General features: G+C 48.2%; 2 protein-coding genes and 1 long non-coding RNA gene across 6 annotated transcripts in view; 2 read left to right on the plus strand and 1 right to left on the minus strand.

Annotated features, from left to right (window-relative positions):
* The window catches only part of KIAA0513 (KIAA0513 ortholog), a 485,188-nt gene that overhangs the window by 407,609 nt on the left and 52,415 nt on the right, over positions 1-25,164 (plus strand). The window lies entirely within an intron of this gene.
* GSE1 (Gse1 coiled-coil protein) overlaps positions 1-25,164 on the plus strand; it is a 368,545-nt gene that overhangs the window by 171,962 nt on the left and 171,419 nt on the right. The window lies entirely within an intron of this gene.
* Positions 1-25,164, minus strand: part of LOC143807379 (uncharacterized) — a 230,919-nt gene that overhangs the window by 30,485 nt on the left and 175,270 nt on the right. The window lies entirely within an intron of this gene.

Consider the following 25,164-nt stretch of genomic DNA (forward strand, 5'->3'; position numbering starts at 1 on the left):
AAAACTGTCACGTGTCCGAAAATGTTACCAATAAAAACGTCAACTCGTCCCGCAAAAAACAAGACCTCACATGATTGTGTGGACCAAAATATGGAAAAATTATAGGTCTCAAAATGTGGAGACGCAAAAACTTTTTTGCTATAAAAAGCGTCTTTTAGTGTGTGACGGCTGCCAATCATAAAAATCCGCCATAAAAAATGCTATAAAAGTAAATCAAACCCCCCTTCATCACCCCCTTAGTTAGCGAAAAATAATAAAATTAAAAAAATGTATTTATTTCCATTTTCCCATTAGGGTTAGGGCTAGGGTTGGGGCTAGGGTTGGAGCTAAAGTTAGGGTTAGGGTTGGGGCTAAAGTTAGGGTTGGGGCTAAAGTTAGGATTAGGGTATGGATTACATTTACGGTTGGGATTAGAGTTAGGGGTGTGTCAGGGTTAGGGGTGTGGTTAGGGTTACCGTTGGGATTAGGGTTAGGGGTGTGTTTGGATTAGGGTTTCAGTTAGAATTGGGGAGTTTCCACTGTTTAGGCACATCAGGGGCTCTCCAAACGCGACATGGCGTCCGATCTCAATTCCAGCCAATTCTGCATTGAAAAAGTAAAACCGTGCTCCTTCCCTTCCGAGCTTTACCATGCGCCCAAACAGGGGTTTACCCCAACATATGGGGCATCAGCGTACTCGGGACAAATTGGACAACAACTTTTGGGGTCCAAGTTCTCTTGTTACCCTTGGGAAAATATAAAATTGGGGGGCTAAAAATCATTTTTGTGGGAAAAAAAAGGATTTTTTATTTTCACGGCTCTGCGTTGTAAACTCTATTGAAATACTTGGGGGTTCAAAGTTCTCACAACACATCTAGATAAGTTCCTTGGGAGGTCTAGTTTCCAATATGGGGTCACTTGTGGGGGGTTTCCACTGTTTGGGTACATCAGGGGCTCTGCAAATGCAACGTGATGCCTGCAGACCAATCCATCTAAGTCTGCATTCCAAATGGCGCTCCTTCTCTCCCGAGCTCTGCCATGCGCCCAAACAGTGGTTCCCCCCCCACATATGGGGTATCAGCGTACTCAGGACAAATTGGACATCAACTTTTGGGGTCCAATTTATCCTGTTACCCTTGTGAAAATACAAAACTGGGGGCTAAAAAATCATTTTTGTGAAAAAAAAATGTTTTATTTTCACGGCTCTGTGTTATAAACTGTAGTGAAACACTTGGGGGTCAAAGCTCTCAAAACACATCTAGATAAGTTCCTTAGGGGGTCTACTTTCCAAAATTGTGTCACTTGTGGGGGGGTTTAATGTTTAGGCACATCAGGGGCTCTCCAAACGCGACATGGTGTCTCATCTCAATTCCAGTCAATTTTGCATTGAAAAGTCAAACGGCGCTCCTTCCCTTCCGAGCTCTGCCATGCGCCCAAACAGTCGTTTACCCCCACATATCGGGTATCAGCGTACTCAGGACAAATTGCACAACTTTTGGGGTCCAATTTCTTCTCTTACCCTTGGGAAAATAAAAAATTGGGGGCGAAAAGATTATTTTTGTGAAAAAATATGATTTTTTATTTTTACGGCTCTGCATTATAAACTTCTGTGAAGCACTTGTTGGGTCAAAGTGCTCACCACACATCTAGATAAGTTCGTTAAAGGGTCTACTTTCCAAAATGGTGTCACTTGTGGGGGGTTTCAATGTTTAGGCACATCAGGGGCTCTCCAAACACAACATGGCGTCCCATCTTAAATCCAGTCAATTTTGCATTGAAAAGTCAAATGGCGCTCCTTCCATTCCGAGCTCTGCTATGCACCCAAACAGTGGTTTACCCCCATATATGGGGTATCGTCGTACTCAGGACAAATTGCACAACAACTTTTGGGGTCCAATTGCTTCTCTTACCCTTGGGAAAATAAAAAATTGGGGGCGAAAAGATAATTTTTGTGAAAAAATAGGATTTTTTATTTTTACGGCTCTGCATTATAAACTTCTGTGAAGCACTTGGTGGGTCAAAGTGCTCACCACACATCTAAATAAGTTCCTTAGGGGGTCTACTTTCCAAAATGGAGTCACTTGTGGGGGGTTTCAATGTTTAAGCACATCAGGGGCTCTCCAAACGCAACATGGCGTTCCATCTCAATTCCAGTTAATTTTGCATTGAAAAGTCAAATGGCGCTCCTTCCCTTCCGAGCTCTGCCATGCACCCAAACAGTGGTTTACCCCCACATATGGGGTATCATCGTACTCAGGACAAATTGTACAACAACTTTGGGGGTCCATTTTCTCCTGTTACCCTTGGTAAAATAAAACAAATTGGAGCTGAAATAAATTTTGTGTGAAAAAAAGTTAAATGTTCATTTTTATTTAAACATGCCAAAAATTCCTGTGAAACAACTGAAGGGTTAATAAACTTCTTGAATGTGGTTTTGAGCACCTTGAGGGGTGCAGTTTTTAGAATGGTGTCACACTTGGGTATTTTCTATCATATAGACCCCTCAAAATGACTTCAAATGAGATGTGGTCCCTAAAAAAAATGGTGTTGTAAAAATGAGAAATTGCTGGTCAACTTTTAACCCTTATAACTCCCTAACAAAAAAAAATTTTGGTTCCTAAATTGTGCTGATGTAAAGTAGACATGTGGGAAATGTTACCTATTAAGTATTTTGTGTGACATATCTCTGTGATTTAAGGGTATAAAAATTCAAAGTTGGAAAATTGTGAAATTTTCAAAATTTTCGCCAAATTTCCGTTTTTTTCACAAATAAACGCAAGTTATATCGAAGAAATTTTACCACTATCATGAAGTACAATATGTCACGAGAAAACAATGTCAGAATCGCCAAGATCCGTTGAAGCGTTCCAGAGTTATAACCTCATAAAGGGACAGTGGTCAGAATTGTAAAAATTGGCCCGGTCATTAACGTGCAAACCACCCTTGGGGGTAAAGGGGTTAAGGCCAGTGATTCCATAATTTTTTGCCAGGGATGGTAGAACGTGAACGTGAAGGTGGCGTCTCACAGGTCCTTGAGAAGGCGCCTCCAACAAATGAAGCCAAAGTTTGCAGATGTGACATGAAGACTTGGACGGCAATTCATCAGATCTCCGCTCCGTATGCCACTCTTTAGCCAGTAGCAGGCGCCTGTCTGACGTGGGGGGTGCAGTGTATTTCTGCCCTAATTTCTACTACTTTTGTGGAGTAAATGGTGATGAATTTGTCAGCTTCACCTCCCAGCAGAGCTCAGCACACAAACAGTAGCCGGAGCCCCACACAGTTTTTGGCTACAATCTGAGTAGATGGAGCCAGAAGACAATGAGTCCTCTCAGCCCCAAAGGGTAAAAGTAGAAAAAATGCCCTGAGAAGTAACACCGAGGACCATGCTGTAATGAAGAAATCCTATGCATAGAAAATGAGTACGGTGCTGGGGGCTTCAACGGCTCAGAGAGAAAGAACAAAAAATTAGAAAACTCATGGGAGAATCCAGAGACTAAAGTACAAATTAAAGCATGAGGTGAAGGTCTAATCATGTGTAAAGGCCCCGTCACACACAGCGACGCTGCAGCGATACAGACAACTATGCTGATCGCTGCAGCGTCGCTGTTTTGTCGCTGTGTGGTCGCTGGAGAGCTGACACACAGACAGCTCTCCAGCGACCAACGATGCCGAGGTCCCCGGGTAACCAGGGTAAACATCGGGTTACTAAGCGCAGGGCCGCGCTTAGTAGCCCGATGTTTACCCTGGTTACCAGCGTAAAAGTAAAAAAACCCAAACACTACATACTTACATTACGGTGTCTGTCCCCCGGCGTTCTGCGTCTCTGCACTGTGTAAGCACAGCGGCCGGAAAGCAGAGCGGTGACGTCACCGCTGTGCTGTGTTTTCCGGCTGGCCGGCGCTCACAGTGCAGAGAAGCACAGCGCCAGGGGACAGACTCCGGAATGTAAGTATGTAGTGTTTTTTTTTTTTAACTTTTACGCTGGTAACCAGGGTAAACATCGGGTTACTAAGCGCGGCCCTGCACTTAGTAACCCGATGTTTACCCTGGTTACCAGTGAAGACATTGCTGAATCCGTGTCACACACACCGATCCAGTGATGTCAGCGGGACCTCAACGACCAAAAAAAGGTCCAGGCCATTCCGACACGACCAGCGATCTCACAGCAGGGGCCGGGTCGCTGGTACGTGTCACACATAGCGAGATCGCTACTGAGGTCGCTGTTGCGTCACAAAACTTGTGACTCAGCAGCGATTTCGCTAGCGATCTCGCTATGTGAGACGGGGCCTTAAGAAATAACACGTAGAGATGAGAGAAGATACAGGACCAGCATCCGAAAATATATAATTACCCAGAGTCCGGGGGCTGAAGTTTCTCTCCCCACACACCGCCCAGTCACTGACTCCTGTCTGCACTTCATCTACTGGGATTTATTTCAAGGTCACAATTCTGTGCACTTGTCATTCTACTAAACTGAGTCTATCCTGCAGAGCGTTATTCAAAGGTTGTCTGATGATATACCCTGAAATGGCCAAGTACTACAGTGAGTGCAGCTCTGGAGTACAACACAGATTTGGTAATGTATGTACACAGTGACTGCATCAGCAGAATAGTGAGTGCAGCTCTGGAGTATAATACAGGATGTAACTCAAGATCAGTAATGTATGTACACAGTGACTGCACCAGCAGAATAGTGAGTGCAGCTCTGGGGTATAATACAGGATGTAACTCAGGATCAGTAATGTATGTACACAGTGACTGCACCTGCAGAATAGTGAGTGCAGCTCTGGGGTATAATACAGGATGTAACTCAGGATCAGTAATGTATGTACACAGTGACTCCACCAGCAGAATAGTGAGTGCAGCTCTGGGGTATAATACAGGATGTAACTCAGGATCAGTAATGTATGTACACAGTGACTGCACCTGCAGAATAGTGAGTGCAGCTCTGGGGTATAATACAGGACGTAACTCAGGATCAGTAATGTAATGTATGTACACAGTGACTCCACCAGCAGAATAGTGAGCGCAGCTCTGGGGTATAATACAGGATGTAACTCAGGATCAGTAATGTAATGTATGTACACAGTGACTGCACCAGCAGAATAGTGAGTGCAGCTCTGGAGGATTATCCAGGATGTTGCCCACTGTCTGTAGATGTCTTGTATGTACTGTTAGGTGGGGTCAGAGATGAATGTGATTTAGAGGTTCATTGGCTGTAATCACATTGGTACCATAGATACGATGGATAACCCTCATTATGGACTGTTTTTCCTGCGCCCACGGTCAGGTATTTAGCAGATCGTGGTAATTCTCTGTGGTCGGTCCCCGTGTTGTTCGTCTCCTTACCTGCGGCTTTGTTAATCACAGATGATGGATAATTGGTAGCTATATATAGGGTTTATAATCCCATTAGGTTCCTCCATGGTCTGGTGCCCGTGTAAACATTGCAGCTTCCACCTCCTCTTGTCTTGTTATATGGCTACTTAATTATAAGGGAGGTTAATGAGCAAGTAAGGAATCGGGATGTGTGCAGCAGTTCTACTTCACTGTAGCGCCCATCATGTGGGGGGATGATGGGGTCTTCTTCCCATAGTATACAGTGGTGCTGCTCATTGGTAACAATGTCCCATCCACTGATACATTGTGTCCTCTGTGCTGCGGAGCTGATACTTTGTAACAAGCCGAGGATGTGAGCAGCTCACAGATTGTGTAGGGAGGATGCAATTGTAGCAGTCGCTCAGCTGGGAAAAGGACTGGGTCAGGGATTGTATCTGGTCACTGACGGCAAGCAGAGATCTAGTAAATGTTTGTGGTGTCGTGAATGAATCACCTTTTGGGCTTTTCGCACTTTCTCGGCTGCTCCTGGCACCACGTTCACACGTCTCGCGTGTAACCCTTAACAAGCCAACACGATATGGGATCCGTGGAATCATGGTGGCGCTGCCTTATCACCGCCAAGCCCTTACAGAGCTCACACGTCAGAGGATGAGGATTATACTCTATGATTAATGTGGCATAGGAGGGGTTAAAGCCGCTGGGGGTCTAATGCGCTGACCCCAAAGCCCTTGATGACGACTTTATCGGCCATGGTGAACTTCGCTGGTGACATCTGTTTGGTGGGTGATTAATTGCAATTAGTGTGCGAACTGAAAGCTGGGGCAAGATTATTCAGCAGAATCTCCTGAAGATTAATGAGCGAGGACCACCGGGGCCCACCACGTAGCGGAGTGTGTCCGCACCTCCAGAACTGCAGGGATATGGCTGATACCTTGTAGATTGTGAGCCCTCGCGGGCAGGGTCCTCTCTCCTGTACCAGTCGCGACTTGTATTGTTTAAGATTATTGTACCTGTTTTATTATGTACACCCCTCCTCACATGTAAAGCGCCATGGAATAAATGGTGCTATAATAATAAATAATAATGACAGTGAGCAGCAGAGCAATGTCTAATAATGAGGGTTGTCTGCGGTATAGGGGTCCGTTCACATTTCACATCTCCCCCCTGACCGGGGACAACCGCTGTGGCAGCTGTCGTGGCGTCCGCACTGGTTGTCACTCCGGATTTTTATTTTCTGCAGATTCTTTGTTTTATTTTGGGGCACAGTGGAAAGGGGAGTCTTTAATCTCATGTATCAGGCCATACTGGGAGTTGTAGTGTCACCAAGCCTTGCTGATCACCGTGCCTCGGGGTTACCGGTGCAGACGGTTCCTGCCAAGTGGCCGCTGTTTGCCAGCACAAAGCCACAGTGTTCAGAGTCGGCGCACGCGGCTCGTCCTCCGTGTGAGTCACCGTCATCAAATCATTGTTAGCTGGCACCGCTCCCGTCCCTGACACCCGGCGGGAGAGAATGAGGTCACAAGCTGTAGCCAGCGCCCGGTGCCAGGAGGAGCAGCCTCGGCCCGTAGTCTGGTGGCATGTTCTAGTGATTGCTCGCTGTGTGCCCTCCGGCTGGCAGGAAGTTATTGCTGTAGTCAGCGAGCGCCAGAACCGCGGGCACAGGACGCTTGCAATGTCCTACTGTCAGGACGGTGCGGCTGCAATGGATGTGCCCGCCGCCTACACCCGCAGTGCTCCCCGAATGTGAACTCTTCACCTTCACAATCCACGGCAGAACGGGATTCCTGCGTTTTTTCCTGCACTTTTTCACGTACTCACTGCTTTCTATGGGTGAAAAAAACGCTGTAAGCGACTGCTGCAGTTTGCGAAAACGCAGCAGTTTTCCAGGTCAGCCAGGGAAAAACCCAACGTGTGTGCATGCGACCTGTGAAATATCGCAGTGTTTGCTGGTTCTGTAAAACGCAGCTTACAATTTACATTAAAAAACGCAACGTGTGGACTTGGCCTTACTGTACATTAGATCAGCATTCTACCCTCGTGGACACGTTAGCAGGAAAACACAGGAATGTTTCTCTTTGGCGGCGAGGACACAGTTTCGTCTTTGCATGAATATTTTCTCTCTTTATGGAAGCGCTAAAACAAGTATGTGGTGACATGACAACTGAGCAGGAAGCTGCAAGGAGCGTCCCCGGTGTCAGGAGAACATGCGAAGGAGCCGATTGTCAGGGAGCAGACGGCTGCGACGTAGCAGAGGGGAGACGGTGGCACCGTGGGTGTAGTGTCAGATGGCACCACGGGATACGTGGATGTGATGCCTCCTGTCCATCCTGCGACCACCACCATCCCTTGCCCTATAATCTAGAACATCTGGTAATCTGCCACCTAGAACCAATACAGAACTAAGGGTTTGTAAAATCATTTACAGATTATTGAAATAAAAAGTCCAATGTTTTGTTTTCACCCTCTGGATGCAGCCTGCAGTGTAAAGCACAGAGGTTGTGGTTACATCTATTCACACATCGGCGTATGTGTCAGTACAAACATGGCTGTGGGGACTAGAAAAAATCTCCATCCTTTACGCTGCAGATGGAGAACTGGAAAATGAAGCAGAGAAGAGCGGAATATTAGTAGACAGGATAGTGTTTCTTTTCCTATTTCTGCATGTGGGGGAGTCCTGGGCCCAAGTTTTCTATTATAACAAGCAGCTGCAGTGTAAAGCATGGTGTATATAAGACACCTGTTGTTACTGAGAGCGATCAGTCCAATCCTGGTTGTTTTCTCCTTTCCGTCACCACTTTGGTTGTGCCCCCTTTACTGACGGCCCGTTAGAGGCGGTGTCCTCCCCGCATGCTGATCCGGCGCTCGGCCTCGCTGCGCTCAGTCAACAGGAAGCCGGATGAATATTCAGATCTGATGTTTGGAAAAGCAAAACAAATATCTAATCTGAAGCGTTGTGACCGCGGCAAATAGCTGTATGGAAATGCACGGCGGTGGCCCAGACCCTGATTTCCATGCGCTTTTTAACCTCTTCTGTGCTGTAGGTGACGAGGGGCCGCAGCTGCTGTGGATGAGGGGTCTCTGCAGTCTTCATGTCTCTTCATTACCCACATAGAAGAGATAGGGTGCCATTAAAAGTCTACGTAGAGTCCGCCAAAAGGAAGGGCCCAGAAAACGCTCAGAAATGCACATGATCATTCTGAAAAATGGCTCTGTTCACATGTTCAGGCTTTTTGAGCTTCTTTTAACCGCTTCAGGTTTCCAAAGACTCCAAGTATCTGAAAGGAGTGACCCGACCGATCTCCTGGCGTTGTCCGCTCTGCTATTTACAAAGTCAAAGTGAAGGTGCAAAAACTGGTTTGGTTCGACCGGCTGAAAACAGCGTTGTATGCTCGAGCCCTGCGGCTGATCACAGAGAGGCTTGGCAGGTTGTGGGTGCAGCACCCGCCATGACCACATGTCTTTTTTTTGCATCTGGCTGAATGATCTCGCCGATCAGCGTGTTTTTTGGAGATCTCATGTGCAGTCAAATCCCCTATTTTTTTTCTGCGACTCCAGCAAATTGTGCCCTGAACTGCACACAAATCAGAAAACGACGATAATCTGCAGCAGAAAGCTGGGCAGAAAGTCAAAAGGAAAATGTGCAACCATGGCGAGAACTCAGGAGGCTGCAAAGTGTCCAGGATAAATGAGCTGGATATGCTGCAGGCTACACGGGCGGCACATTAGCTGTACAGGATTCGGGGCTGTGGTCAGCTCAGTCCAGCAGTTTTGTCACATTTTATGTTTTACTTTGTCATTTTATTTATTATACGCTGCTTATATAGCGCCGTCATATTCTGCAGCGCTTTACAAGTCTCACTGTACAAATCTCTGCTTGCTTGCAGTCATTTGATACAGCACTGATAGGCTGATATCTCCAGCACCTTTCATGCGGCTTTTTCCCTCCAGACCATGGCCTCTTCACAGCTCCGTGCTCTCATGTGACTTCCGTCGCGGCTCCGTGCTCTCATGCGACTTCCGTCACAGCTCCGTGCTCTCATGTGACTTCCGTCGCGGCTCCGTGCACTGATGCGACTTCCGTCGCGGCTCCGTGCTCTCATGTGACTTCCGTCGCGGCTCCGTGCTCTCATGCGACTTCCCTCGTGGCTCCATGCTCTCATGCGACTTCCGTCGTGGCTCCGTGCTCTCATGTGACTTCCGTCGTGGCTCCGAGCTCTCATGTGACTTCCGTCGTGGCTCCGAGCTCTCATGTGACTTCCGTCGTGGATCCGTGCTCTCACGTGACTTCCATCGCGGCTCCGTGCTCTCATGTGACTTCCGTCGTGGCTCCGTGCTCTCATGTGACTTCCGTCGTGGCTCCGAGCTCTCATGTGACTTCCGTCGTGGCTCCCAGCTCTCATGTGACTTCCGTCGTGGATCCGTGCTCTCACGTGACTTCCATCGCGGCTCCGTGCTCTCATGTGACTTCCTTCACTGCTCCGTGCTCTGATGTGACTTCCGTCGCGGCTCCGTGCTCTCATGCGACTTCCGTCGTGGCTCCATGCTCTCATGCGACTTCCGTCGTGGCTCCCTGCTCTCATGTGACTTCCGTCACAGCTCCGTGCTCTCATGTGACTTCCGTCGCGGCTCTGTGCTCTCATGTGACTTCCGTCGTGGATCCGTGCTCTCACGTGACTTCCGTCGCGGCTCCGTGCTCTCATGTGACTTCCTTCACTGCTCCGTGCTCTGATGTGACTTCCGTCGCGGCTTCGTGCTCTCATGCGACTTCCGTCGTGGCTCCATGCTCTCATGCGACTTCCGTCACAGCTCCGTGCTCATGCGACTTCCGTCACAGATCCGTGCTCTCATGTGACTTCTGTTGCGGCTTCGTGCTTTCATGTGACTTCCGTCGCGGCTCCGTGCTCTCATGTGACTTCCGTCACGGCTCCGCGCTCTCATGCGACTTCCGTCACGGCTCCGCGCTCTCATGCGACTTCCGTTACGGCTCCTGCTCAACCTCATGACCATCTAATATAGAAAAGGAACTCCTGCTTTGGTTGGGATGATGGTGGTTGTAGTCCTGTGCTTGACCTCTGCCCCTGGTGATGATACAAGACGTCTTGTGTTTCTGGCCGCAGTCTCCACCATATATTGCATTTCCTCTGTTTGTCAACAGTTGTGACTGTGGCTTCCCTGGGGGTTGCAGTAACAGGGATACAACTGTCTGCATTAGGCCGGGGACACACTTAACGTATAAAAAAACGGTCCGTTTTTCACGGCCGAGAATCGCACAAATGTTTCAAAAACAGTGATCCGTGTGCAGTGCGAGGATGCGATTTCCTCGCATCAAATGATCCGTGTGACATCCGTGTGTCATCCGTATGGCATCCGTATGCCGAGATTTTCTCGCAAGCTTGCAAAACCGACATCTAATGGATTTATGTGCTCAAATGTTCGGGAAAACATATATACAGTATATATATATATATATATATATATATATATATATATATATATATATATATATATATATATATGTAATTGAGACACATATATATATATTCTGTATTTATATTTCATTCAGCGCGATATCTGTGAAAAGTCGGTAATTCAATTGCCGGCTTTGCATTTCTCCTTCACAAACCCGACATGATATGAGACATGGTTTACATACAGTAAACCATCTCATATCCCCCTTTTTTTTGCATATTCCACACTACTAATGTTAGTAGTGTGTATGTGCAAAATTTGGCCGCTGTAGCTGCTAAAATAAAGGGTTAAATGGCGGAAAAAATTGGCGTGGGCTCCCGCGCAATTTTCTCCGCCAGAATGGTAAAGCCAGTGACTGAGGGCAGATATTAATAGCCAGGAGAGGGTCCATGGTTATTGGCCCCCCCGTGGCTAAAAACATCTGCCCCCAGCCACCCCAGAAAAGGCACATCTGGAAGATGCGCCTATTCTGGCACTTGGCCAATTGGATTAATAATGGATAGGTGTCATAATTGACGCCTCTCCATTATTAATCTGGCTTAATGTCACCTTCCAATAGCAAGGTGGCATTAACCCTTCATTACCCCATATCCCACCGCTACAGGGAGTGGGAAGAGAGTGGCCAAGTGCCAGAATAGGCGCATCTTCCAGATGTGCCTTTTCTGGGGTGGCTGGGGGCAGATGTTTGTAGCCACGGGGGGGCCAATAACCATGGACCCTCTCCTGGCTATTAATATCTGCCCTCAGTCACTGGCTTTACCATTCTGGCGGAGAAAATTGCACGGGAGCCCACGCCAATGTTTTCCGCCATTTAATCCTTTATTTTAGCAGCTACAGCGGCCAAATTTTGCACATACACACTACTAACATTAGTAGTGTGGAATATGCAAAAAAAAGGGGGATATGAGATGGTTTACTGTATGTAGAAGAGAAATGCAAAGCCGGCAATTGAATTACCGGCTTTTCTATAGAACACCGCTGCGTATTTCTCGCAATGCACACGCATGGTCCGTGTGTAATCCGATTTTTTCTCGCACCCATAGACTTGCATTGGCGAGTCTCGGCCGAGATACGCTGACAATCGCAGCCTGCTGCGAGTTCCCTCGGATCCGAAATACGGTGGAGAAAATATCGGATGATGGGAGCTGAACCATAGATTAACATTGGGCCGAGTGCTATGCGATTTTTTATCGCATAGCACTCGTCCGTATTACGGTCTAGTGTGACCCCGGCCTTAGGCGGGGGTCCGGAGACCCCGTTTATTGCTATTTTCCGGTTTTCTTCGGGGCTGATTCCGAGGTGTTGATGGGATTATTATCAGACTGACTGTTGCTTCTATCGTGTCTGATCATTGCTTCTCAGTGGGGATATTGTCACTTCAAATCTACGGACCCTTGGTGACTGCGGAGCCCAGGTCTTCCTGATCGATGATACTCAGACTGTAATGTTCCCTTCATGGCTGCTGCCTGGTGTCTAATTTCCGTGACCTGTCAGCGGACGCTGCTTGCAAACTCAATTATTGCAACCTGCTAACAAAGCAGGGGGCCCCTGAGGTCCTGACCTCTCCCCTCTCCTTCCTGACCTTCGACCCCTGACCTCTTTAGGTGAGGCCCGTGGCAGGGGTCATCCGCTTCCGCGTTGCTTTTTGATGCATGGCTGGCTGATATGTTTTCTCTGGAGCCACCGCTGAGGGACGGTCACCCCCTGACCTGCATCCTGGGGGGACGCCCAGAACACCTGCCGCTACGCTGAGACCACGGAGAGAACTTGATAGCGGTGAACAAATCTATCAAACGCTTAGTTTCGCTTGCTTTTGTTTCATTTTCAACGACTTTCAGAGGGCTGCAAAAATGTTGCATTTTTGTTGATTTTTTTTCAGTGCAGATTTGTCCCAAAACCTGATGGGATTCCTGATTCCAGCTGAGGCCCCGTGCACACGTTGTGTATTTGTGACTTCACCATACTAATAAGTGGGAAAAATCTGCACCAAAATGCGCGTTGTTGCTGCCAAGAGACACAAACATTTCTGTACCAAATACGTGGCTTTACTGGGCAGATTTTTCTGCAGAATTTTTTTTGCTTCTTGCATTCAGAACTGTTGGGCCGACTGCTGGGACTTGTAGTCCACCAGCCTATACTCTGTTCAGATTGGGATGATGTGAGGAGAGCCAGCCTGGCAGATGGCAGTGCCCCCGCAGCGGGCAGAGGTGCTGATTACACCGCCTTGACTTGTGAGGAGCCTCTTGTCTCCCTGCAAGTGATCAGCGGTGAGAGGAGGCGGAGGCGGCTGAGATCCATGGAGGCCCAGAGAGTCCTTGTGTGTAATCAGTGGAAGGGAATATGCCATGCGTTCGTATTCCGGGAGAGCGAGAACCAGCCGGCAATCTGCTCCTCTCACACAACCACCCGGAGCAGCTGATAAGGACGGGCACTGAGCGAGCGCTGCCATCTGCCGCTTCCACCGCTATTATTTGTCATTCACGGCTGCAGAGGCTGCTGGGAGATCCTGGCCGCACATGTCCCCAGAGATCACAAAACTTCCTAGCGTCACGTGAGCGACATCTGGGCCGTAGAGCTAACGCTTGGTAGCGGCGGGTACGATGCCGTCCTGTGATTGCTGCGGGCACTTGTACCTGATCTGTCAGTCTAGATAAATGACGATGATTCTACTGATTGACGGGTTCCTGCCAGGCCACGCCAATGTCCTGAGGGCGGGTGGATGATGGCGCTCATTAATACACTAGAGGTCTTGCTCATGGCCGCCAAACAGGTAAGCGCTGGATTGGTTGGCCTGGGCGTCCCAACGGTATCATGGCAGCTCCGCTTATCAAACATGACACCCATTGTGCACAGCCGGCGCTAGCATTATTCATGATAGACGTTGATGTGACGTGGGAGCACAATGGTGGCGTTATCATCTCTGGCACAGATCACGGGGTGCTCAGAATGGGCTCATAGCAGAAGCTCCTGGAATCCAAGTCGCGGTGTCCCGAACAAGGGAGGATCATTCTCCGCACCTCGCTACCTCTGGGACTTGGAATTGATTTCACACGGGAATGGTGGAATCGCTGAACAAGCCGTTAGCACATACGGATAACCCCGTACTCCGCGGTGCATCACTCACCTCTGCACAATGATCTGGATCCGCAGGGGGGTAAACTAACACGTACCCCACCATTGCCATATAGCCACTGCTTGACCTGTTAGTGCCCAGGAACTTCACCTCCTCCTGACCGTGTATGAATAGTGCAGCTTCCATGGAGCTGAGCAGCTCTGGCTGCGGCACGGTGTAAGCAGGAGAGTTTAGGGTTCATCTGGCTGTCTCCCCTGGCAGAGCGGGTTACTATTTTCCTTGCTGTGGACTTGGCGCCGTGCAGCCTCGGGTGATGGAATGAACTCCATCAGATTTGCCCGAGGAGGTGATATGGCAGCATCTGGTCTGTGAGCGTCTTCGGCGCCGCTGGCCTGGATTCGCCTTTTCTCTGTCTCCAGATAAATCGCCTCTGTACAAACGTCTTGTGATTTCCCATCTTCTCGCTGTATCCCAGGCTCAGCACCAAGCAGATGCTACCGAGGTCAGATTCAGTAGAGTTCAATGAAAAAAATAACGTCCGTAATCGCATGCTGCTCTGGAGGAAAAACGGTAGTCTTCTTACAGGGAATCTGACTCCTGGAAATTCACCTTTTACATTGCAGCATGGGTACAATGGAGGCTGACGGACTTGTTGCCACTATATACTGAGGGGTTTGCCAAAGTGCCTACAAGAGTCTACGGGCTCCCAAAGACAGGAAATAGCTGTCACCTGAGCAATATCTCCCAACTTCTCCATACACAGGATCCGCACACTCCTGAGCCCTCTGAAGGCGCCAATGCCAAACTCCTCCATACACAGGATCGCCACAAACTCCTGAGCCATCTGAGGGTGTCAATGCCAAACTCCTCCATACACAGGATCGCCGCACACTCCTGAGCCCTCTGAGGGTGTCAATGCCAAACTCCTCCATACACAGGATCGCCGCACACTCCTGAGCCCTCTGAGGGTGTCAATGCCAAACTCCTCCATACCCAGGATCGCCGCACACTACTGAGCCATCTGAAGGCGCCAATGCCAAACTCCTCCATACACAGGATCGCTGCACACTACTGAGCCATCTGAAGGCGCCAATGCCAAACTCCTCCATACACAGGATTGCCGCACACTACTGAGCCATCTGAAGGCGCAAATGCCGAACTCCTCCATACACAGGATCGCCGCAAACTCCTGAGCCATCTGAGGGTGTCAATGCCAAACTCCTCCATACACAGGATCGCCGCACACTCCTGAGCCCTCTGAGGGCGCCAATGCCAAACTCCTCCATACACAGGATCGCTGCCCACTCCTGAGCCCTCTGAGGGCGCCAATGCCAAACTCCTCCATACACAGGATCGCTGCACACTACTGAGCCCTCTGGGGGTGTCAATGCCAAACTCCTCCATACACAGGATTGCCGCACACTCCTGAGCCCTCTGAGGGTGTCAATGCCTAAGGCCGGCGTCACACTCAGCGTAAGACAATACGGTCCGTTTTTTACGGCCGTCATACCGAGAAATGTTCCCAAAATAGTGATCCGTATGTCATCCGTAGGCAGGGTGTGTCAGCGCATTTTGCGCATGGCATCCTCCGTATGTAATCCGTATGGCATCCGTACTGCGATATTTTCTCGCAAGCTTGCAAAACCGACATCTAATGGATTTATGTGCTCAAATGTTCGGTAAAACATATATACAGTATATATATATATATATATATATATCATTGAGACACATATATATATATTCTGTATTTATATTTAATTCAGCGCGATATCTGTGAAAAGCCGGTAATTCAATTGCCGGCTTTTCATTTCTCCTTCACAAACCCGACAGGATATGAGACATGGTTTACATACAGTAAACCATCTCATATCCCCTTTTTTTTTTTTTGCATATTCCACACTACTGTTAGTAGTGTGTATGTGCAAAATTGGGGCGCTGTAGCTGCTAAAATAAAGGGTTAAATCGCGGAAAAAATTGGCGTGGGCTCCCGCGCAATTTTCTCCGCCAGAGTGGTAAAGCCAGTGACTGAGGGCAGATATTAATAGCCTAGAGAGGGTCCATGGTTATTGGCCCCCCTGGCTACAAACATCTGCCCCCAGCCACCCCAGAAAAGGCACATCTGGAAGATGCGCCTATTCTGGCACTTGGCCACTCTCTTCCCACTCCCGTGTAGCGGTGGGATATGGGGTAATGAAGGGTTAATGCCACTTTGCTATTGTAAGGTGACATTAAGCCAGATTAATAATGGAGAGGCGTCAATTATGACACCTATCCATTATTAATCCAATTGTATGAAAGGGTTAAAAACACACACACACGTTATTCAAAAGTATTTTAATGAAATAAACACACAGGTTGTTTTAATATTTTATTGCTCTCTCAATCCACCTGAAGACCCTCGCTGTGAAAAATAATAAACAAACAATATACATACCTTCAGATGAGCAGTCACGTCCCACGAAGTAAATCCATCTGAAGGGGTTAAATCATTTTACAGGCAGGAGCTGTGCTAAAGCACTCGCTCGTGCCTGTAAACCCCGGGTACTGAAAGGAAAGCTGAGTGATCTGTACTTACATTGAGTCGCGGTGAGGCGCCCTCTGCTGGACGAACTCATATGAACTCGAGCGTGGGAACTTTTCCAAGGCTCCAGTTCATGAGGACATGCAGCAGAGGGCGCCTCACCGCGACTCAATGTAAGTACAGATCACTCAGCTTTCCTTTCAGTACCCGGGGTTTACAGGCACGAGCGAGTGCTTTAGCATAGCTCCTGCCTGTAAAATGATTTAACCCCTTCAGATGGATTTACTTCGTGGGACGTGACTGCTCATCTGAAGGTATGTATATTGTTTGTTTATTATTTTTCACAGCGAGGGTCTTCAGGTGGATTGAGAGAGCAATAAAATATTAAAACAACCTGTGTGTTTATTTCATTAAAATACTTTTGAATAACGTGTGTGTGTTTTTTTAACCCTTTCATACAATTGGATTAATAATGGATAGGTGTCATAATTGACGCCTCTCCATTATTAATCTGGCTTAATGTCACCTTACAATAGCAAGGTGGCATTAACCCTTCATTACCCCATATCCCACCGCTACACGGGAGTAGGAAGAGAGTGGCCAAGTGCCAGAATAGGCGCATCTTCCAGATGTGCCTTTTCTGGGGTGGCTGGGGGAAGATGTTTGTAGCCAGGGGGGGGGGCAATAACCATGGACCCTCTCTAGGCTATTAATATCTGCCCTCAGTCACTGGCTTTACCACTCTGGCGGAGAAAATTGCGTGGGAGCTCACGCCAATTTTTTCCGCGATTTAACCCTTTATTTTAGCAGCTACAGCGCCCCAATTTTGCACATACACACTACTAACATTAGTAGTGTGGAATATGCAAAAAAAAGGGGGATATGAGATGGTTTACTGTATGTAAACCATGTCTCATATCATGTCGGGTTTGTGAAGGAGAAATGAAAAGCCGGCATTTGAATTACCGGCTTTTCACTAACACCGCTGCGTATTTCTCGCAAGTCACACTGCTGGTCCGTGTGGAATCCGTATTTTTCTCGCCCCCATAGACTTTCATTGGCGATTTTTTTGCGCAATACGGTGACAAATGCAGCATGCTGCGATTTTCTACGGCCGTACAAGACCGTATAATACGGATCAGTAAAATACGGCTGATAAGAGCTGGGCCATAGGGAATCATTGGGCCGTGTGTAATGCGTATTTTACGGACGTAGTTTATGCGCTCATACGTCCGTAAAACTCTCTAGTGTGACGCCGGCCTAACTCCTCCATACACAGGATCGCCGCACACTCCTGAGCCCTCTGAGAGTGCCAATGCCAAACTCCTCCGATTACGGAGCATCGGCCGCTAACAACCGACCAGATCCTTCAGACCCCATACACATTAGACCTTCTGCTGATAGATGAGAGGGTCTGGCCCATTTTAGTCTGGTGTGTATCGAGGCCTTTTGGAGCAAGAAGAGTCTCCTCTTGTTTCTCTGTTATTTTGTGCTTTTCCTCTGGAACTCCTGTTTTTTTCCCAGATATCCCTCTCTTCCTCTCCTACCACACACTCTTTCTCTCTGGCACTGTGCTTTTCTCTTCTACCACGCGCTTTCTGTGTCCTACCCCACGCACTTCCGCTTTTGTCCCACGCTCTTCGGCTCTCGTCCTGGCTCTCTTGTTCTCACATCCCGGCTCTCTGGCTCTCTCATCCCGGCTCTGTTCCTCTCTGGTACCGGCTCTCTGGTCCCGACTCTGTTCTCTGGTCCCAGCTCTCTTCCGCTCTCATCCCGGCTCTCTTGTTCTCACATCCAGGCTCTCTGGTCCCGGCTCTGTTCCTCTCTGGTCCCGGCTCTCTTCATCTCTCGTCAGAAAGCTGCCAATGAGGGGTGTGGGCGGGGTTTTACACAGCTCAGCATTGTGAGCACTGCTACTACATCTACAGCAGAGAAAACAGGGATTGTATCAAAACTACAGCAACCAGACCAGTAAGTGACACATTGTTAGAATCACGTTCTCTTTCCATACATCATACTGCTTTCAGATTACATAGCAGCAACCTGCTGACATATTCCCTTTAATCCTCACTCTCAGTGAATACCCTGGAGTTCAGCCGAGCGGCTCGCTGGCAGGGTGTGACTGAAGCAAAAATAATACTGTAATTGCCAGGTGTAATGATGCCAATTGGCAGCGCGCTCTGTGGCCGCCTGAACTTTCCTAATCACCTGTATAAAACAGGAGAAGCCAAAGGATCATGTCCTGACAGAAGCCGAGCTCATTACTGGGGTCAAGTGCCTCTAATTCCTCATCACATCCTGCGCTGAGCGATGTCTCCTCTCATTTACATTTATCTGCGTCCTGGTGTCCGCACTGCGGAGCTGTGATATCTAACCCTGCCCAGAGATCAACACCGACCCAACCGCCAAGAAGCGCCCGTCATCTTATGTGCATGCGACATGTCGGACTTCAGAACCTGAGGGGGGTCTGGAGGAGGACAGCGGAGGAAAGAAGGAGGACAGAAGAGTCCTGAGGAGGTGGAAGGAGGACAGAGGAGTCTGGAGGAGGAGGACAGCGGAGCCTGGAGGAGGAGGACAGGGGAGCCTGGAGGAGGAGGAAGGACTTGAGGACAGAGGAGTCTGGAGGAGAAGAAGGGAAGACAAAGGAGCCTGGAGGAGAAGAAGGGAAGACAGAGGAGTCTGGGGGAATGAGGGAGGACAGAGGAATCTTGAGGAGAAGAAGGGAAGACAGAGGAGCCTGAAAGAGAAGGGGAAGAAGGGAAGACAGAGGAGTCTGGAGGAATGAGGGAGGACAGAGGAGTCTGGAGGTGAAGAAGGAAAGACAGGAGTCTGGAGGAAGAGGGAGGACAGAGGAGTCTGGAGGAATGAGGGAGGACAGAGAAGTCTGGAGGAAGAGGAGGACAGAGGAGTCTGGAGGAATGAGGGAGGACAGAGGAGTCTGGAGGAGAAGAAGGGAAGACAGGAGTCTGGAGGAAGAGGGGGGACAGAGGAGTCTGGATGAATAAGGGAGGACAGAGGAGTCTGGAGGAGAGAGGAGTCTAGAGGAAGAGGATAGAGAAGTCTGGAAGAGAAAAATAAAAGGGAGGACAGAGGAGTCAGGAGGGGTCTATTTTTCGTTCCCCATGTAGATCATGTACAATAGAAAAATTATGATTGCTGACACAGGTTTGCAAAATAAAAAAAAAGTGTTATAAGCATGTACACATTGGCCTATGGTAACATTATGTGATTTGAACATCCATTTAGCCTATCCTGTGTGATACTGGCTGCTGAGCTGTGTATCAAATCCTATCCTGTGTGATACTGTCTGCTGAGCCGTGTATCTAATCCTATCCTGTGTGATACTGTCTGCTGAGCTGTGTATCTAATCCTATCCTGTGTGATACTATCTGCTGAGCCGTATATCTAATCCTCTCCTGTGTGATACTGACTGCTGAGCCGTGTATCTTAAGGCTGAGTCACACATAACGATATCGTTAACGATATCGTTGCAATGTCACGCTTTTGGTGACGTAGCAACGATCCCGCTAACGATCTTGTTATGTGTGACAGCGACCAACGATCAGGCCCCTGCTGGGAGATCGTTGGTCGATGGGAATGATCAGGACTTTTTTTTGGTCGCTGATCACCCGCTGTCATTGCTGGATCCGCGCTTAGTAACCCGATATTTACCCTGGTTACCATTGTAAAAGTTTAAAAAAAAAAACAGTACATACTCACATTCTGATGTCTGTCACGTCCCCCGGCGTCCACAGGGTTAAAACTGCTTTCGGCAAGAGCGCTGCTAATATGCACGCGCTGCTGCCGAGAGCTTCCCTGCACTGACTGTGTCAGCGCCAGCCGTAAAGCAGAGCACAGCGGTGACGTCACCGCTGTTGCTGCCGGCGCTGACACATTCAGTGCACGCCGGCGGGGGACATGACAGACATCAGAATGTGAGTATGTAGTGTTTTTTTTTTAAAACTTTTACAATGGTAACCAGGGTAAATATCGGGTTACTAAGCGCGGCCCTGCGCTTAGTAACCCGATATTTACCCTGGTTACAAATGAACACATCGCTGGATCGGCGATCCACTGCGATCCCATACGCTCCGTTCTCATACGATGTGATCCCATACGCGATCCCATACGCTGCAATGCTGTACACTCCGATCCCACCGTCACTACTTCCCATTAGTTTCTTGATTTTTGCAGGAAAGTCTATGAGCCGACGCTTGTAGTTGTTGTACTGCCCTGTAGGTGCCCTGAATAACTGTGCTATCCAGGAGGATGACCGCAGGACAACTGCAGGGTCAGACTACATGGGGGTATTTGTAGTCTGTAACCATGGAGACTCACAGGCCTGCATTGGAGCTGTGGACACAAAACGGGAGATGTTCAGCTGTTTTCAGTGTTGTTTTTGCATTTGAGCAATGAAGAAATGAAGTCTGAAAATATCAACACATCGTTCAGTGCGAAACAAGAGTGAACAAGGATGAGGCCGGGCATCAGATGTAGAAGGCGATCAGTATGGCTTCCGGTACCGAGCCGTCACCTCCGCCCGGAGCGGGGTCTGTCCTCAGTGGTGCCGGGAGATATTGCACTAATATTACATTGGTGACCTGTCTCCTCTCTCAGTCTGTCTCTTTTGCTGTCTCTCATTCTCTTTCTGCCTTGCTTTCTCTGTCTCGCTGTCTTTCTTTGGCGCACTCTCTCACGCTCTTGCAGTTCTCACTATCATTCTGACATCTTTCTTCCTCCATATCTTTTTCTCTCGTTCATTTTCTCCATCTCTCGCCCTGTCTTTCTGTTTCTCTCATTTCTCTTGCTCTCTCCTGATCTCTCTTTTCACAATCGTTCCCTCGCACCATCACTGTCTCCTTCTTTCTGTCTCTCATTCCTTCTCTCTGCTCCCTTCTTCCATCTTTTTCTTCCTCTCTCTGCCGTCTTTGTCTCTGCTGTCTTTTCTCTCTTTATTGTACATAATATTACTGTACATTCAGACTCGTTTTCTCTCTCTTGCTCTCTCTCCCTCACGCATTCTGTTTCTCTATTTTGCTCTCTCTCCATCTCTCACACATTCTTTTTCTCTCACACATTCTTTTTCTCTCTTTCACACATTCTCTTTCCATCTCTCGCACATTCTTTTTCTCTCTCTCGCTTTCTCTCTCTCTCCGTCTCACACATTCTCTATTTTTTCCATGATCTGTTCTGGAGGGTTTTGCCATGGTCAGATATAGAAAGATTTAGTTTTCTGTGGCTGGCTCTAGAGGAATTTGCCATAGCCGGGTCTGAAAGGGTTTGCCATGGCCAGGTCTGGAGGGGTTTGCCATGGCCAGTTCTGAAAGGGTTTGCCATGGCCGTGTCTGGAGGGGTTTGTCATGGTTGGGTCTGGAGGGGGTTGCCATGGCAGGGTCTGGAGGGGTTTGCCATGGCCAGGTCTGAAAGGGTTTGCCATGGCCGTGTCTGGAGGGGTTTGTCATGGTTGGGTCTGGAGGGGCTTGCCATGGCTGGGTCTGAAAGGGCTTGCAATGGCCGGATCTGGAGGGGTTTGCCATGGCCGGGTCTGGAAGGGTTTGACATGAGTGGATCTGAAAGGGTTTGCCATGGTTGGGTCTGGAGGGGGTTGCCATGGCAGGGTCTGGAGGGGTTTGCCATGGCTGGGTCTGAAAGGGCTTGCCATGGCCGGATCTGGAGGGGTTTGCCATTGCCGGGTCTGGAAGGGTTTGACATGAGCGAATCTGGAAGGGTTTGCCATGGTCGGGTCTGGAAGGGTTTGACAAGACCGGATCTGGAGGGGTTTGCCATGGTTGGTTCTGAAGGGGTTTGCCATGGCTGGGTCTGAAAGGGTTTGCCATGGCCGGGTCTGGAGGGGTTTGTCATGGTTGGGTCTGGAGGGGTTTGCCGTGGCTGGGTCTGAAAGGGTTTGACATGACCGGATCTGGAGAGGTTTGCCATGGTTGGGTCTAGAGGGGTTTGCCATGGCCGGGTCTGAAAGGGCTTGCCATGGCCAGGTCTAGAGGGGTTTGTCATGGCTGGGTCTGGAGGGGTTTGCCATGGCCTGATCTGGAAGGGTTTAACATGGCTGGATCTGAAGAGGTTTGACATGGCCGAATCTGGGAGGGTTTGCCACGGCTGGGGCTGGAGGGCTTTTCTATGGCTGGGGCTGGAGGCGTTTGCCATGACTGGGTCTGGAGGGGTCTGTCATCACTAGACTGATAGGTTGATAGGGGTTCCTCATCACAGGACCGGGAGGCGTTTGTCAGTGTGCCCACCACTCTGCCACCAGAAGAGATTTATTTGAAGTCTCAGATTTATAATGACCATGAGAGGAGCTTTTAAGGACTGTGAAACACGTTCTGTGGAAACCTTGCAGCATAAGGAGATCAATTAACACCTCCTGTCTGCAGGGTCTGCTGCACATCAGCAGCCTTTCTCCTTGTACTGAGCCCCTCCCCCGCATCAATAAATGTCATCCAGAGGGTGACAACAAAGGACACGATGTGCCCTGTATGGCGGCACACCTGATATCAGGCGAACACATGCATCCCGCTAATTAACGTCAATGGCCGTGAGGAGCGGAGTGCTGTGAGTGAGCCTGGCAGCCTGAAACGTGCTTCGTGCAAGAGCGGCCATTAAATAAAGGTGCAATTATCGCCTGAATAATTGAAGAACGAGTGCGCGTTGCCACTCAGCGTAATGCGCTCTGATCTGCTGCCAGCACGGCCCTCACTATAACGCTGTGGAGACTCTGCCCGGGCCTTCTCCACTGCCACACACGATACTTTGTGCTGCGGTCCCTGGTGGCAATGTGCAGCTGTTTGGTGAAGGGGTCGGCAAGACACGGATCTGGAGGGGGCACCGATCACAGGAGATGAACTACTGCAGATCTTAGCCTGCTGCCACCGCGGCTCCTCTCCTCATTCGTCTGTTCCCCCATATGTCTCCTCTCCAATCAGCTGTCAATGTATTCCTGCTTCTGTTCTACAGTACAAACTGTCCCCCCAACATTTATTATCTTATAAAAGGGACACAAGGACCCCCCAATAAACCGCTATATGATATGCAGCAAAATCAGGGGTAAGAAATGACAGCAGTATTATAGTAGTTATATTCTTGTACATAGGGGGCAGTATTATAGTAGTTATATTCTTATACATAGGAGCAGTATTATAGTAGTTATATTCTGGAACATAGGAGCAGTATTATAATAGTAATTATATTCTTGTACATAGGAGCAGTATTATAGTAGTTATATTCTTGTATATAGGGGGCAGTATTATAGTAATTATATTCTTGTACATAGGAGCAGTATTATAGTAGTTATATTCTTGTACATAGCAGTATTATAGTAGTTATATTCTTGTACATAGGGGGCACTATTATAGTAGTTATATTCTTGTACATAGGGGCAGTATTATAGTAGTTATATTCTTGTATATAGGAGCAGTATTATAGTAGTTATCTTCTTATTGTGACAAAACACTCCGGGATCGCCTTTGCTGGGGTCAAAGGTCACGTGGTTTGTGCATTGAATTCTGAGGCGTACAGCAGGTTTCTTAGCAAGCTGACTTCAGGTCAGGTTTATTAACGTGAAAGTAACATAGAAAAAACAAAGCATAAAAATAAATCCTAGCCTGTCCGGCACTAACTAACAGATACGTTGCTATCTCAACAACTGGGGGGGCTTCTCCCTCCCAGCTAACAACACACAGTCCTTGAGCACAGCTCTCACTCATGTTTGTCTCACACAGACAGGCAATCTGTGTGCCCCAGGCTGACCCCGGAAACCCTCAGCTGGTCATCCTTTATTCCCGCACTCATTAACCCATCATTATCCTGAAGATACTGAGCGGCCTAATTCACATAGGACAAATACCTGGGTGAGATATACCTGCCCCCGACTACCAGACCAACATGATTCTTACATTGTACATAGGAGCAGTATTATAGTAGTTATATTCTTGTACATAGGAACAGTATTATAGTAGTTATATTCTAGTACATAGGAGCAGTATTATAGTAGTTATCTTCTAGTACATAGGAGCAATATTATAGCAGTTATATTCTTGTACATAGGGGCAGTATTATAGTAGCTATATTCTTGTACATACTGGCAGTATTATAGTAGTTATATTCTTGTACATACTGGCAGTATTATACTAGTTATAATCTTGTACATAGGGGCAGTATTATAGTAGTTATATTCTTGTACATAGGGGCAGTATTACAGTAGTTATATTCTTGTACATAGGGACAGTATTATAGTAGTTATATTCTTGTACATAGGGGCAGTATTATATTAGTTATTGTCAGGACTCTGAACATTTTGATTACCTTTTGTGCATTACTGCCCTTTTCCAAGATGGCGTCTTTGGTCTCATGTGCACTGTGTCTTCCTGCTATATAAGTCCACCCCAGCCTTTAGTCTGTGCTAGAGTATTCTGCCTTTCATCCAGCTCCTGACAACTCCCTGGCTTTGCACCTGCTCCTGTGAACCTGTGTGGAGATCCTGCTACTCAGCTCTGAGTTTCTGCTGCATACATCGGTTTCCAGTAATCCTCCATCTGGCTGCTTGCGTTTGTTTCCATCTGCATTTGCTGGACATGTAAGCTGTTGCTGCTCTGCTTAAACCTGAGACTTTTACCCAGGCCTCCCTGGTTGTGCTAAGATATTATTTGAACTGCCTTATAAGCATATCTATTTGTGTTTGGACTACCAAGGTCTTATTCGTGTCAAGTATCCTCAAGAATAATTGTGCTTCATAGACTTTCTGCGTGATTGCATTTTCCTCTGAAGT

Source organism: Ranitomeya variabilis, chromosome 2 (genome assembly GCF_051348905.1).
Source record: "Ranitomeya variabilis isolate aRanVar5 chromosome 2, aRanVar5.hap1, whole genome shotgun sequence".
NCBI classification, from domain to species: Eukaryota; Metazoa; Chordata; class Amphibia; order Anura; family Dendrobatidae; genus Ranitomeya; species Ranitomeya variabilis.